The sequence below is a fragment of the Manis pentadactyla genome, chromosome 11 (assembly GCF_030020395.1).
Source record: "Manis pentadactyla isolate mManPen7 chromosome 11, mManPen7.hap1, whole genome shotgun sequence".
In the NCBI taxonomy this organism is placed as follows: Eukaryota; Metazoa; Chordata; class Mammalia; order Pholidota; family Manidae; genus Manis; species Manis pentadactyla.
The window spans coordinates 22,223,084-22,238,897 of NC_080029.1; the positions used below are offsets into that span (position 1 = coordinate 22,223,084).

The window sequence follows — 15,814 nt, forward strand, 5'->3', positions numbered from 1 at the left end:
TTTAATGTTGGCTGGTCAGGTTAAAGAGCTTGATGACTAAGGGGTTACTGTTTTTTGACCACAAGCAGATCATTGGTAACCTTGATAAAAAAAAAAAAACTTCAGTAAGCTACAGTATACCCATTGGATGAATCATGAAGATGTTTTAAAGACAGATTTCTCTTATGACCCAGGCCTTTCTCCCTAGTTCAGTGGACATGGACATGTGATCTATACCATTCAGTGAATAATTTCTCCCCCACTTTTTCCTGATTCTTTTTCTCTTCTGCCTCATCTGCAATCTTCTTTTATCTCTTGCTTTCTTCATCTATTTCTTCACTCTTCTTCCTCTTCCTGTACCTCCTTTTCCCTCTTCAGTTGGCTAGAGGAGACCTGTGAAAAAAGGATACAGCCATGAGCAGTATCTCAGTTATTGCAATTTCCAGTGGCTACTGAAACAAATTACCGCCAACTGGTGGCTTAAAGCAATAGAAATTCATTCTCTCACAGTTCTGGAGGCCACAAGGACAGGTTTTTTTTTTTTCATGAGATATAAATCAAGGTATTAGCAGGGCTGCACTTCAGAGACTCTAGGGGAGAATCCAGTCTGTGACCCTCCTAAGTTCTGGTTGCTGCTGGCATTCCTTGGCTTGTGGCTGCATCCCTGCCATCTCTGCTTTCATGCTCACATGTACTTTTCCTCTTCTCTGTATGTCGGATCATCCTCTTCCTCCCTCTTACAAGAATACTCACGGCTACATTTAAGGCCCACCCAGGTAAAGCAAGATAATCTCTCCATCTCAAGATCCTTATTTTAGTTATAGCTGCAAAGACCCTTTTCCAAATACAGTAATAATTAACAGGTTCCAGGGATTAGGACCTAATATATTTGGGCACCACCATTTGGGCACAATGATACCAAGAGTCTTCCCTTGACATAGAGCAGACAGTACCGAGTCCACCCTAAACATACACGAGCCTCTCTGGTGGAAGACACCTGTGAGCATGAGAAAGGCGTCCTACCTCTCATGCCTCTTCTGTTTATGGGAACAGTGTTCTGTGTTTGAGCCAAGGATTGATGAAGGAAAGGGGACCTCACTGTAACTTTCCAAGTCCCTGAGCTCCAGCCGTCAAGTCCCAAGCATGGAAGGTCAGGACCAAGGGTGTGTTCCTTAAGGAGAGGTCCCTGTTTTTCCTCCTCAGACTTTGAAGATGATTTTTAGGTAATGCACGGCCATCTCCTGGACTTACTCTGCTCTGGTTCAGCACACCTCACGCAGGAGGAGTTACAGGGAGACTCACAAAGAGGATGGATAATGAACCCTCCCAGCTAGACATCTTGCTAATTTCCTATGAAACACTGAGACTGCGAGGAAAGAGATAATTTGAGTCTTCATGTGTAGCTTTCTTTAAATAATCCTACTGCCTGCAAAGTATCTAAGCAAGGTTGAGAGCATGAAAATTCATGCCCACCTTCTTTTCTACCCAGTATTCATTATAGGCAGACCATCTTCTCTTGCTGGGTCCTATAGGGAAAGGAATCCAGATAAATTTGCAAGCATTAGTTTGTATGGGACCTGTTGTCTCTAAAGCCCTTATGCATCCTTACTCATCTACTCTCAGAATTCTTAGTCAATGAATTTTAGAATAGTTTTTCTAACGAGAAATAAATATTACTTGTTTAAAAAAGTATCTTAACATAGCCCTAAGACAGACTAAAGTGTTACGATCCATATATCCAATAACCATTTTGACTTTTTCCAACATTAGCTTCTGTGATATTGAATGGGGTGCAGTTTTTGCAGGGACATTTGGTTTTCCAGCAATATTTGGCTAATGACTTCTTATGCACCGTGGGGAAAGTATCTCAGGCTCTCTGTTGACCAGGGATGGTCTTTCTCAGCTCAGCATTCTTTAACTTTGGCACTGTTGATATTTGGACCGGATAATTCTTTGTTGTGAGGGCTTTCTTGTGTATTTTAGAGTGTTTAGCAGCATCACTGGCCTCTACCCTCTAGACATTATCCTCTTGCCAAGTTATAACATCAAAAATGTCTCCAGCCATTGCCAGAGGTCTCCTGGGGGACCACCTCACTGCTGGTTGAGAATTACTGTTCTAGCTCTATTATTTGCTCAGTTAATAATAATAGTATTCATGGAGCACTTACGAGGTACCAGTCATGGTACTAAGCACTTGTGTTACTGAAGTTGACTCTTATAAATTTCCATTATTATTCCTATTTTTCAGATAAGGAAACTGAGGCATAGAAGTGTTGAGCAAACATGTTAGATTGCACAGCATTTCAAGAGTAGAGCCAGGATTTGAACCAGCAGTTAGGATTTAGAATTCATACTCTTAGTCATGAAGATACAGCCGCTGGCCAGTGTTCATTTAGGAATATGTTGTTACAGCTTCTTTTCCAGGGAAACCCCACATGGCAGATGAAACAGGTGCTGCAGGAGGGTCCCAGGGCCCCGAGGCCCTGGAACAGGGGCTGCACGGCAACTGATGTGGAGCCTTCGGCAGTGCCTGGGCCAGGGTATGAGCTTGTGGAGCTCACGGGGAAAAGGCTGAGAACAAGGAGTGGATTCCCATCACCAAGCTGGGCTGCCTGGTCAAGGATATGAAGGTCAAGTCACTGGAGGAGATCTGTCTTTTCTCCCTGCTCCCCAAGGAGTCCAAGATCATTGACTTTTTCCTGGGGACATCTCTCAAGGATGAGGTTTTGAAGATTTAGCCTGTGCAAAACCAGACCCGTGCTGGCCAATGGACCAAGTTCAAGGTGTTTGTCGCCAGTGGGGATTACAACAAACATGTTGGCCCCGACGTTAAGTGCTCCAAGAAGGTGGCCACTGCCATCCGTGGGGCCATCATCCAGGCCAAGCTCTCCATCGTCCCTGTGCAATGAGTCTACTGGGGAACAAGATTGGCAGGCCTCACACAGTCCCTTGCAAGGTGCCTGGCCACTGTGGCTCTGTGCTGGTGCACCTCAGCCCTGCCCCAGGGGCACTGGCCTCATCTCTGCCCCTGCGCCCAAGAAGCTGCTGCTTATGGCTGGCATTGGCTGCTATACCTCCTCCAGGGGCTGCAAGGGCAGCCTGGGCAACTTAGCAAGGCCGCCTTTGATGCCACCTCCAAGACCTACAGCTGTCTCACCCCTGACCTCTGGAAAGAGACTGTTTCACCCAGTCTCTTCACCAGAAATTCACTGACCATCTTGTAAAGACCCACACCAGAGTCAGAGGACTCAGGCTGCAGCTGTGGCCACTACCCACAGTTTACTACAAGAAAATAGAAGCCTGAATTGTGACTCATAAATAGGTTGCCTTAGAACTTAAGTTTTTAACTATAGATGTATGAGCATGCATGCACACGCACGTACACACACATATACACAATTGGGATGCAGGCTGGGAAGAAAAATGTACAAGAAATAAATTCAGGAATATAATTCTTTAGGACTGTACTGTGAAATTCACAACTCAAATATGTGGAGAGATATTGATAAATTTCTTGGTACTCCTAAGTTGAGGAAAAAAAAAAAACCCTTTAGTTCATAAGAATATGTGTCACACGCATTCAACTCAGTGGATTGAGGCCTTGCAAGGTGACCAGTTACTGAAGGGTGATGTCGTTAGAAAAAAAAAAATAGTCGATGGAGAAGGTGTTCCTATCCAGTTGCTTTGCTGAGATTGTGGATGACAGTTTAAAGAGATTCCAAAGGTAACGTGATAATACCGGCATGTCAAACTCAAGAGCAACCAGTGGAAATGTTCTGAATCAAAAATAAACGTTTGAGAATTCTTGAGAGGGCATTCAGTACATCTCCATCCAGAGAAATTGGGAGGGAGAGATATGTTAGACTATTTCAAGATTTCAAGAGATTTAACTTAGTATGTTATAAATGTATTGTTGAAAATGTTGAATCTCATTATTAATTGAATTATCAAAATAAAGTCCAGGGAAAGCTGGTATTTATCTGTTTGGCAGAAATCAGTTAAATTCAATTAAACATGATTTTAAAAAGATGTTTTTGTAGTCCCTGTGTAGACCAAGGCTGTAAAATTCAATTACATAAAGGTAATGAGTCTATCACATTCTGATTATCAGAAATGGCCATGGTGCAAGTAAAAAATGGTATATTGGATAGCTGCCCCTTCAGCAAATACCATTATAATAACAAAGTCTATGCATAGCTGAATAATTCTTAAGCTGCTCTTTGCTTTCACTGAATAACGGGTGTAATAAAATTTCATCCTAAGAAAGAAACTTGGAAACCCCCTTGTCCTATTATGACATAATTTGACCTGAACATTTATATGTACAGAAATGAAGAGGAAACAACAAGTTTATTCCAGTTATTACACCTTGGAAATCACATGTTCCCTCTATAATATGGCCTGGAAAGCTAGGAATAGAAGACTTTTTCTTTTTTTCTCAGAAAAACAACCTGTAGCTTCAACTGTGTCAGAAGAAACTTTATAAAGAAAATGTTATAAGGAAGAAGGGGAAAAAATCTGATAAAGAGACGAAAATACTGTTAATCTGCAGAGGAGGAGGATTGAGAAAGGCAATATGATTTGGGGGTGCTTGATTTGGAAGACAAAGTAGGGGTTCAAACTCAGAACCTGAGTTTTCTTTCTGGCAGTGATGTGCCAGTCGTGCAGCCCATCCCTCTAAAACAGAACCACATTATGGTTTATAATGTGCAGGTGCCAAGAATAGGTAACCTCCCTTAGCCTTTTAGAAGAGTCGAGACAAGCTGTACAAGGGAGAGACGAGTCTCCAGGAAAAGGAGTTACAAGCAGCCACCTCCCACTGTCACTTTGGGTCACTGGAACTACACATACTTGCCCAGGACGTGCGTAGATGCTCTGGGGAAGTTGGAGAAATTAACTCCAAGTGCTGCTGAGTGGAGAACACTTCAAAGGCAAGGGGCAGTTAAAGAACCAGAAGCCAATCAGAGTGAAGGGGATGTTTGAGCCCAGAGAGAGGGGAGTATAAAAAGACTAAGGGTTTGGGGCTTCTCTCTCTCCACTGTCTCTCTTCTAGCTGACTTCTGCCAGTGTGGACAGGTATTTACAACTTCAAGAGGACAAGAGGGATAAGGTGAGTGCGGGGCAACTAGACTATGTTTTCGTGCATACATGTTGTCCCTTTGCATTTGCTATGTGAGACTGGCCCATTCTAATCACGGGCCAGCGTTCCCAAGGTACTCTGCTTATTTACTTTCCACCTGCTTGAAGAGTCTGCTCACAAATGCACATTCAAGAAAGGAGTGGGCTCTGTGGCCATCACTGCTCCCTCCCTCTCCTCTCTGTGTGGGGAGGTGCTGATGGCACTCAGGCCTCCATTTGTGAAACAGCTGGCACTCTGCAGCCTCTTTGGCAAGTTCATTGTGATCCCAAATAAGACACTGCTTGGGGAGGCTCCTTTGAAAGAGACACATTAACCTTTCTAAGGTGGTGAACTTTGACTACATTGCTTCAGAATTCTTTTTTAGTAATTGTTTTCTTGTGGGTATCAGAAAATGGAAATTTTAATCTGGAGAAGAAATCCCAACTTGTGAAAGACCTATGTCTCAGTTGTGAGCATTTTTGAGTCCTGAAATGATGCTTTGGCTAAGTGACGAGGTCACCCACAGCAGTAAAGCGAAGTGCAGAAATGTTATTCAGTGACAAGCTCTTGCTCTTTGTTCTCATGCCATCTGTACAGAGATTTCTAGCCCATTTTACATGTTAACATTTTTTTAGAAAGGCTGGGGGATGGGAAAGAATTTCAAATGCCATTCATTGCTAGTCCCAGCGTTAACGTAGTGATTACTCTGTGAGTTTCAGTTGGACATAGATGACCATCAGTTCTTACCTGTCTGGTAAAATGCAGTGTAATATATTTGTTGTTCATCTTGAGGACTGAGTCCATAAAATATGATGTTTTATTTCTGGTTATTTTAAAATAAGCATCAAAGGAATTGGTGGATGGTTCAAAATAGAATGGTATTGTCTGAGCTGATGAATCAAAGGTGTCTGTATTACCTTCCACCTCACAGTAAAATTCATTCCTAATTAATTTACATGTATATAAAAAGGAATGTAGTTCATTTAAAGTTTTTTAGCAGGGGAGACTGTGGGGACCTCAGTAACTGTCAAGTGTTGTGGAACTAGGCAAAGGAAAGATTCTCGTGATGTCATCTTATTCCTTACTCTCATGATTAAAGACGATCACTAGGAAACAAGAGTGTTACAATATGTGGGCCTTGTATTCTTTGGGCACTCGACACATCCCAAAAGTTACTTCCAAAAACTCTGCCAGAGCTGGCCTATTTCTCACTGATGGTGTGGGAGAGAGAGGAATGGAGATGGGTAAAACCATGTAGTTAGATGCAGATCATTGTTAAGATTCTAACTTTTATTTGGAGGGGGCAGAGTTCACAGGTATACACTAAATAATTAGTGACCTGCTGTTTTTACTACAGAGTCCCTTTATCTGCTTTGCTTTCAGCCATCAATGATGAGCAAGGAGAGATTGACTAAAAAATAGTTCTTAAATGTCATCTACAAGGTCTTCGTTTTGCTTTTACAGCTTCTCATTGCACCTTTGCATTGTCTGTTATTCTAAATTGCCTTGACTCATTTTAGAAGCAGCCAGGACATAAATCCTAAATAGTAAAAGTTGTAATTTTGCTGATGTGTGTGTGTGTGTGTCTTCTTATACACAAATGTGTGTATGTATATCTATGTGTTCATATGTATATGTGAACAAATACATTTATAGGTAGCTAAATATTATTAATGATGTTAGTTTCCCTGACATAATGCACATATACATATATCTGTGCATATATACTATTATGCATTTGTATAAAGCTTTTTATTTTCCAAAATACTTTTTGTAGATTATCTTAATCTGAACTTCATAATCACCCTGCACAAAGGTTAAATGACCTGCCCGAATTCACACTTAGTAAGTGGGAAAGCCAGAGCTAGCCGTGAAGTTCCCTGAGTCCTAGCCAAGAATTCTTTCCACTACAACAGCTGGTTACTGGGAAGGCCGGGGGAAGAAACTGATGTAGCCTCTCTGAGGTTGAGAATTATTGATAGTGACTGAGATATAAGCAGTGCAGTTATTTTCCAAGGCAGTCCTACATGTGATTAAGTTGTATAGATGGCCATGTCTGATAACTTTGATATGTCCCGTCTATATTATGCTATCGTTCACCATCACCTGGTACTCTAATTCTTTTGTGTTACTTATCTTTTTTGTTGACTTCATTTTTGACAAACCATCCCATAGTTGTTTCTTATACTAGTAATAAAAATACTGATACAAGGTATCCTATTCTGAAGATATGCAAAACTAGAATCTGAATCACATTTACCTCAATTGCTCAAATAGTGGCAAAACAATACAATTAAATTCTATTTTCAATACTAACTGCCCTTTAGCCAAAACTGACACTGTTAAAACTTGGTGAACCATTTTTTTTTTTTAGACATTCTCTTTTGAGACCCTCATTTCTTTATATAATTTATGGTTAAGTTTCATAACAGAGATAAGGCAAATTGAAAGGTCTTTAATTATTCAACCAATGCTTACTGTCAGGGTTAGTAAAAGAAATGGAAAAACTGTTATTTCATTACAAACTACAGCATAATCATAATCAAAATCAACCAAGTTGACAGTTAAGCATTCTCCATTAGAACTCATATCATTGCCAAATTAGGAGCAGTGGAAAAGCCCTTGGTAATAATCTTGGTTTGATAATGAGTATTCTGAAAGTTTAGCTTGACACCACAGACTTTTGTATTTGAGATCTGAGAGTCTTAAAGGCAATTTTCACAGTCAAACAATTATTTTTTCTTGGAAAACAAGGTAACGCCCTGCATTCCATGGAGTAGAAGGTGAGATGCTCTAACAAACACACAGAAAACAGTGGCTTACTTAGACAGAAATGCAATTCTCACATTACAGTCCCGCCGGTCCAGATGGTGAAGGACGTGGACTCCTCTAGGTCATTGAAGGGCACAGGTTCCTTTTTCTCTGCTGCGTTACCGTTCCCTGATGTCATGTTCCTCAGTGTTACCAAACCCGAGTCTCTATCACGTCTGTGCTACAGCCCATGGAAGAAAGGATAGCAGAGTGTCCAGGGCAAGTGTCTTTTAGGAGATGACCCAGAAGCTGGGAACTTACTTAGCTTCAAGGAATGCTGGGAAATGTAGTCTGCAGCTGGGAGGCCATGTTTCTAAAAAAAAAATGGGGTCCAGGAGAAAGGTTGGAGGGTGGAAAGAGTGGGCTCATCTATTAAAAGAAAGTGGAGAAGAAGAGATACTGGGGAACACCTAGCAGTCTCTGTCACAGCCATTACACAAAGTAAAATGCATTTATTCAAATAGGAATGGTACTATAATGAATCATCAGGGGCTTTCAATTAAAAAATGAATTAGTGCTGATAGTACTTAGGTTATTTTAAAATAGTGGCTCTCAAGCTTTCTTAGTCTAGAATCTTTGGGGCAAAAGTTATGCAGGTAAACTACACTCTGCACAAGATTTAGCTGTGTACCTGGCATTGTTTTTAAAGAGGAGATACAAAGGTAATTTCTAGTTTTCATATAACACAAGGAGATTAGAAAGGCATGACCTTTTTTTCTACATTACAGAGGAATGAACTTTTCTAAGCTAACTTTCTAAATAGTGGAAACTTAACATTTTAAATTCTAATATATTTTCTAACAGTATTATTCTCTTTAGTATGTATGTGTCTGAGGGTGTATGTAATATTTATTAAACTTAGTTTTCTACCTCCTTAAACAGAATATACTACTGAGCACAGTTGAATTAATTTATACTTTCATTCAATGCACATTTATTCAGCACCAATTACATACGAGTGACCACATCAGGCTCTCCAAAGGGTTTCTGATTTAATCTTCCCAACAGTCCAATGAGGTAGAATAAATTTTCCCTGTTCACATGTGAGGAAACTAAATGTCAAGGAGATTAGGTAACATGCTCAAGGTCACATAACCAAGCCTAGTTTTAAACCCCAGTCTCTGCACTTTATTCTACTTCTATCAGTTGTCTTCATAAAACATTTATCAAGCAACTTTTATGTCCAGACAGTAAGCTAGATGCTTTTATGTTTCCATCCTATTTAACCTCATGACAATCCCATGACATAAATATTATTTTTCCATTTTACGGATGATGTATCTGTGGTTCAGCAAAGTCAAGTACCTCACCCAAATTGCAGAGCAATGAATAGGACAGACAGGGTTTAAATCTTGAGTACTGCTCTTTCTGCTCAGAGCCCATCTTTCCTCCTATTTTGTGAAGTCACTACTCCCAGTGGGCTTCCAACTTAGATGCAATGCAGACTTGGTTTATCTCCCTCTCCTCTGAAACTCCTATCTCCTTCCTTGACATATCCTATTAACACTATTGCAGAAACTTCTCTCCAATCTATCCTCCAGCCTAGCCTGGCCTTTATCGTGTAAGGCCTAGAACTATTCCTAACCAGTCTTTCCATAATCAAATTATCCCTGTTTATTCCAATCTCCACATTGTCAAGAGGTGTTCACCCCAAATTAATAAAAGCATCCAGTCACATCCCAGTTCTTCCGTTCTTAATATGTTCCATTTGTTCTTGGATCTCCATAGAATAATATCTCAGTTCATTGGCATACAAAGCTCTTCCCAATTCAGCTGCAGCCTCATCTCTCATCACTCAGTTCCCACCCAACCTAAATTCTATCCATACTTAATGGTTTGCTAATCTCCAAACCCATCTGCCTTTTCATGCCTGTATTTTTGTACATGATGTTCTTGTGACCTAGAGTAGCCTTTCCCATTTTTTTCTGCCTGAAAAACTTCTACACTTGAAAGACCTAATTATAATATAAAAGTACGAAGTTACTTCCCCAAAAGAAGTTGGTCACTCTTTGTTCCCGTAGTACCCTCCTTGTATCTTAAGTTGCATTGTGATCATGTGTATGCATGCCTGTGTCATCCAGACTATGCTCTCCTTGACAGCCAGGACCACCTGGGCCCTTGCACAATGCCTGGCACATAATAGCTATTCAGCAAATGTTTGGGAACAGAGGATGGACGACTCAGCTGCTAGACACAGCACAAAAGCAGTTGTGATGCAGTGGCCACTTAACAACAAAACAATCAACTGTGATATTGAACACAACACTTACTCTAGAAAAGCCCTGTTGCTTAGTACTATAAGGGGATTAAGAAAGAATAAAATGTTTGCCTTTAATTCTTTGACCTAGGTTAGAATTTAAGCATGGTATCTTAAGACTGATATTTTAGAAATTAGAATATTCATGTCACTTCTTAATCATGGCAATTTTGTTCCTATAGGACTGTCAGATCCTTGAAGATGGATTTTGTTTTCATCATTATATTCCTATTTCCTGCCATTGTGCACATAGTAGGTGTTCAGAAATCTTTGTTGAAAGATGTATGGATAACAAGTTTTTGAAAACTGTCATGTAGAGTGAAATATTTAAAGTACAAAGTAAGTAGCCTAGCCTCTAGAGATACTACTGGAGATGAGATGAAGATTCAGGCATTGAAAGAATATTTGGGTCAATCTGAGACAACAGAATTAAAGAAGATTGAGAAAATGTTGAAGTCCTGTCAAAGAGATAGAAAAAAGTATGAGAAATGCATTGTATTAATTAAGCTAGTGCCCCATAAATACTGCCTAATAAACCACCCCAAAACTCAATGTCTTATATCAGCAAACGCTTATTTTCACATGTACAAATCTGTTGATTTAGGCCACCTTAGCTTAGTAGCTCTGTTTTAGGCTGCAGGTGACTTACCTTGGGATTAGCTCCAGGCTGTGGTCGGGTTCAGGTCTATTCTATATGTCTGCATACTTGTGGTGTCTCAGGAAGGGGTTAAGAGGGACACGAATTGTAACCAAAGGATGGGTTTTCATTTATTGATTCATTCATTTTTCAAGTTTTCATGTCTTCATTTTTCGTGTCTTCCCTTTGTCAGAATTTATAGCCTTTGTCATGTGATTTTGCTGTACCTCCCACTAGAATGTATGGTATATGTTTAATTCAGTCATGAATAGGGATTATTTTTGTGTAAACACTTTCTCAAGCTGTTCTATCTTGAATCCTCCTTCCTTTCCTGGTAGCAAATGCCTTAACCACATCACATCTTAGGTAGATTTATAAGTTCCCAGTCAGCCTTGGTGTTAAAATACTATTCAACTTCCAACTGTAATGCATATCTTTACCTCCCTGATCAACAGCTATGTCTAGTGCTCGAGGGACCTGCAGGGGAAGAAGAGTGGTTTTCTCCTACTCCTATACCTGGCACGGTGTGGCATGTATGGGTATGTATGGCGTGACAGTTGGGATCATGATCTGGGTCTCTCATTCTCTTTTCAAGGTCTATGATCTCCAGTGTTGAGGGATGGTTGGGAGAAATGAAGGAATGGCAGATTCTCTTGACTCAATAGCCCAAGTTTTAGTTCTTTTTCTGTAGATTGTCTTTGCTTCTTTGGCCAACACAAACTGACTTGCCATGCTGTCTATTCAATAGGTGTCCACATGCTGATTCCATAGTAAGTCACATGTATAAATTCTTTGGAGGTGGCCTGGAAGGTATCTCTCTATACCATTATAGCTGAGTTAGAGGTTCCAGCTCTGCCTCTACTTTGCCCATCCCAGCTCCCACCCCCAACATTATACTTGATATCCTGGGCACCCTTGGCTGGGGGTACCTCCAAGAACATCTCCAGCCCAGGTGAATGTCCCAGGGGAAGCTCACTCATCCTTGCCACAAAATAAGGTAGGATTCCAGGAACTCCTCTGTCACCTACATTCTCTAGCCTCTCTCACCAAGTCTTTTTTTATTTTTATTAAAGTACCATTGATACACAATCTTATGGTGGTTTCACATAAACAACACAGTGGTTTCAAAATTCTCCCGTATTATCAAGTCCTCACCCCCTCTATTGTGGTCACTTTCTATCAGCATACTAAGATGATATAGTCATTAATTGTCTTCTCCCTGCTGTTCTCACCAAGTCTTTTATTCAAGAAAGCATGAGACAGAACAATAAGTTAACTGCCTACATGGCCATCCAAGTAGGAAATAAGAATGTCAGCCTCCTCTTTCTAAAGGCATCCTCCAGTCATCTAGAACAGGTCTCTTCTCACTCAGATGTGGTGTGGTTAAGAGGTTGAAGGGTGGCTACAGAGCTACCCTCAGGCCAACAACTCAGAGCCAAAATTCTTGACACCTATGCTTTCTGCCAACAGAAAGAAAGGCAAGATCTGTAATACTGACTTCTACCTGCATAGGGCTGATAGTTGAAGCTATGCGGATGTGTATACTCTCAGAGGGAGAGAATATAGGGAGAAGAATTCAGTACTAGAGACTAACACACTTGAGGAATAGAGGGATGTGGTGGAGGCAGAGAAAGAGTCTGAGACAGAGAATTTTAGAATCCTGATGCCAAATGCAATAGTGCTAGTCTTTCTAATCAAGTTTCTTAAAGGGAAATGTCAAGGTAATGCATTCCTTATTCACCTGCTAAAGGAAAGAAAAGAGTGGCTCAAAACTGGAAGAACAGAAATCATCTGGCTTAACTTACTTTACTAATGAGAAAACTGAATTCCATAGAAAAAACTTATCTGAGATCATATAATTAGTAACTGATGGACCCAGATTCAAAACATTCACATAGTTCAAAAAAATGTATAAAAGGATGCACAGGACTTCCCCTGTTTGTTGCTTCGTGTTCTTCCTTGCAAGGTTACTGTCACAGTTCTTCCTGGAGGCCCCTACAGAATTGCGTTCTGAATTGGAAGCAATCTCTCTGATAAAGCAATATAGTTGCTGCCTCGTACAGTTGAGAAAACTGAATCCCAGAGAAGTTATGTAAGTTACCCAAGGTTCACACAAGTAGTTGGTAATAGAAACGGTACAGACAATAGACATCTTGGATGAGAGATGACTTTTTTCTCTATCCCGTGTCTCTAATTTCAGGTGGATCAAGCCTATTCATGGAGGGGTGGGCGTCACCTTGCCATTCTCTGACAGCCTTCTGGCTGTATCTCATAGTCTTTGTATTATTCTCAATATTTCCTTTTATCATGGTCTTAAAAACTGTCTTTTCAACACATTACCAAGTTCTCAGATGTGTGATCCTCTTCTGATCTGTCCCTGGCTACACTTCTGTCCCTGTTTAGCACAGATTGGAAGCTTAGTCACCCTGTTTACTGTCTGTGTGTCACTGGGGAATATCCCTGCATTTCAGCCTTCCCAGCCCTTGCAATAAAGAGTAGCTTCATTAGACTAAAATCTTAATAAGAATGGTGATCCTTTCTTCCAGAACAAACCTACACAAAATAGGCTATATTTCTTGTTAGTTTACATACTAATTTCTGTAGTAGAGAAAAACATGCTTCAGTATGTTCAGCTTTAACTTAATTTTTGGCACTTCCTTCAGAGCAGATTTGTATACTGTAGAATATCCAGGTCCCAGTAGTCAGTGTAAATACAGTAAGGAACAGCCTCCCTCCCTCCCTCCCTCCTTCCCTCCCTCCCTCCCTCCCTCCCTTTTCTCTCTCTCTCTTTAATTGTTTTTTATTTTATGTACCTTGAAAGAAGAATTCCCATCTTCTCTGGTAGGCTGAATTACTTCTCTTGTTTCTCTAAACTGTCCCCAATGTTTATGCATCATATCACCAAATGGTTTGACTTGTGTGTTTTTATATCCTGCCTGGCGTGTTAGGCACTGTTAAACCCTCTTCTTGAGATTCCTGATGCAGAATATGCAGTGATTCCTGTTGTCATTTTGTTGTTTTTTCTGAAGGGTCTGGAGATCCTCAGACTTCATCTCCCTTTTCTGTTTATGATCTTTTGGTTTGTCTTAATGTTGTTAGATCTTTGTTATTACCAATTGTTCCAGAATCATCTTCCCTCTCCCTCCCTTCTTCCTTCCTTCCCTCTCTCATCACTATTGCTCCCTCCTTTCTTTACTTCCTTCTGAATCCTTTCCACTCATTCCCTACTGTATCCTTCAGTGGGTATTTGGGGTCTGCTATTTCCCAGACACAGTTAAGTCAGAGATGAGTACTTTTCCCTCTCATAAAATGGGGAATGAAGAGAACCTACTTTGTACTGTTGTTATAAGAGAGGAGCTACTATGTTTAAAATGCTTAGAATAGTATCTGGTAGCCTGTAGGTACTCAAAAAAGGTTAGCTATTACTATTATAAGTGAAAATAACCTCAGTGTCATGGTAAAAAGACTTTAGAATTTTCAAGGCTGACTGTGCGTCCTTTGGCAGCGCTGTGATTTTAGTCCTCTTCCTGCAATCCAGGCCCCAGCCCTGTGGATAGCCAGGACAGCCAGGGTCCCTACTCCAAGCAAGCGAGTGAAGGAGCCTTTGGTCAGCACAGATGGCTATATTATTTTCCTCTCTTCTTGTCTCTTCCAGCTGAACATCATTTTTCTAAGGTTTTTTTGTTTGTTTTTAAAGACAACTGTATACATTTTTTTGTGTGGTCTGTGTATAATCACACTACTGTCCTTGACTTAGTGGTAAACTTCTATGTGACAATAGAGTCATAGGTCATGAGCCCTGGTTGGGACCCAACTGTTCAAAAGGGCCGTTGTAAATTTCTTTCAACTGATATTATTTTTTCCGTATTGCTGGAAGTCCCAGAGGATTTTACTATTTTTCTTCTCTCTTTCCAACCACTTACATGGATGAAAATCTCGCAAGTGTTTTAAAGCTTTGGAGTTTACCTCTTCACTGACATCTTCTTCATGCATATTTTTAATATGTTACAAAGTTCTTGTGTCCTGATCCTCCCTTCCTCCCTGTTAGAGCTGATGCTTCTTTTTCACTTTTGCATAACTAATTTCTAAGCTTTGGAAGACTTAATTTCAGCTTCACTGTTGCGTGAATAAAAAAGATAGCTCTTTACATTTCGTGTGGCTCCATATCTCTTTCCTGGTATATCCTATTCCTTCTCTAATTGATTCACTAACTTTTTCTATGTTTTTTCCAGAGAGCATGTCATCGTAAGACTATTTAAAGGGAAATTTTAAAAGGTTGTGTCCTCTTATGTTTTCATACTTCTCTAAATTTTTAGCAGTTTCTGAGAGACAGGGCTCATGTCTCTTTCCATTCTTACAGACCTTTTTTTCACAGAAAGAAGGGAGACAAGGTGCAATTCCAAACTTTTTGTTTTTGACCAGCTACTATTAAGTTTACATCTGCGATCTTCCAATTTAGATATCAGGTCCTTTTGACTTCTGGGCTAGGGGGGTTTACTGCCCCTTGGGACGTCACCCTGAGACCTCAGGTCCCCTAAGACATGGTCCTCATGTCTTCCTCTTCATATTCAGATTTATTGTTGTACTAAAGCAACATCCACTTATTTTTCTTCTCTCAGAACTAGACCTCTACTCATTGGTATTTATAGCAGTTGTTTCTGTATTACTTGTTTCTACTTGTACATTTTTCATTTTAATTACTCTTTCAAGACTTCTTTTGAATATTTTTTTCCCCTATTTCTGATTCCCCTGGTTTGCCTGTTATCTCAGACTGAATTACTCCTTTTCCCACAATAGTTTTGCCTTTCACTTATTTAGTAGATATTTATGAATGCCTACAACATGCTAGGCACTGTACAAGGCTTTGGAGATGCGAGGATGAACAGGACAGGAAGTTCTCTGCTGTTAGGGAGTCTTCATTTTAGTGTGGAAGACAAATAAATGAACAATATAATATCAAATAATGATATATGCTTAGAAAATAATGCAGCCTAATGGAGAAGTGAGCTGG

The 15,814-nt window shown here is 40.2% G+C and overlaps 1 protein-coding gene and 1 pseudogene across 2 annotated transcripts in view; both read left to right on the forward strand.

The window, feature by feature from the left end:
- Nucleotides 1-2,414: 2,414 nt before the first annotated feature.
- LOC118910732 (40S ribosomal protein S2-like) lies at nucleotides 2,415-3,297 on the forward strand (annotated as a pseudogene).
- A 1,111-nt stretch (nucleotides 3,298-4,408) lies between these two features.
- The window catches only part of DIO2 (iodothyronine deiodinase 2), a 209,639-nt gene continuing 198,233 nt past the window's right edge, over nucleotides 4,409-15,814 (forward strand). For both annotated transcript variants that reach the window (XM_057488251.1, XM_036882342.2), the window contains exon 1: nucleotides 4,409-5,089. The gene's annotated coding sequence lies outside the window, so the exon portion shown is untranslated. The remainder of the gene's footprint in view (nucleotides 5,090-15,814) is intronic.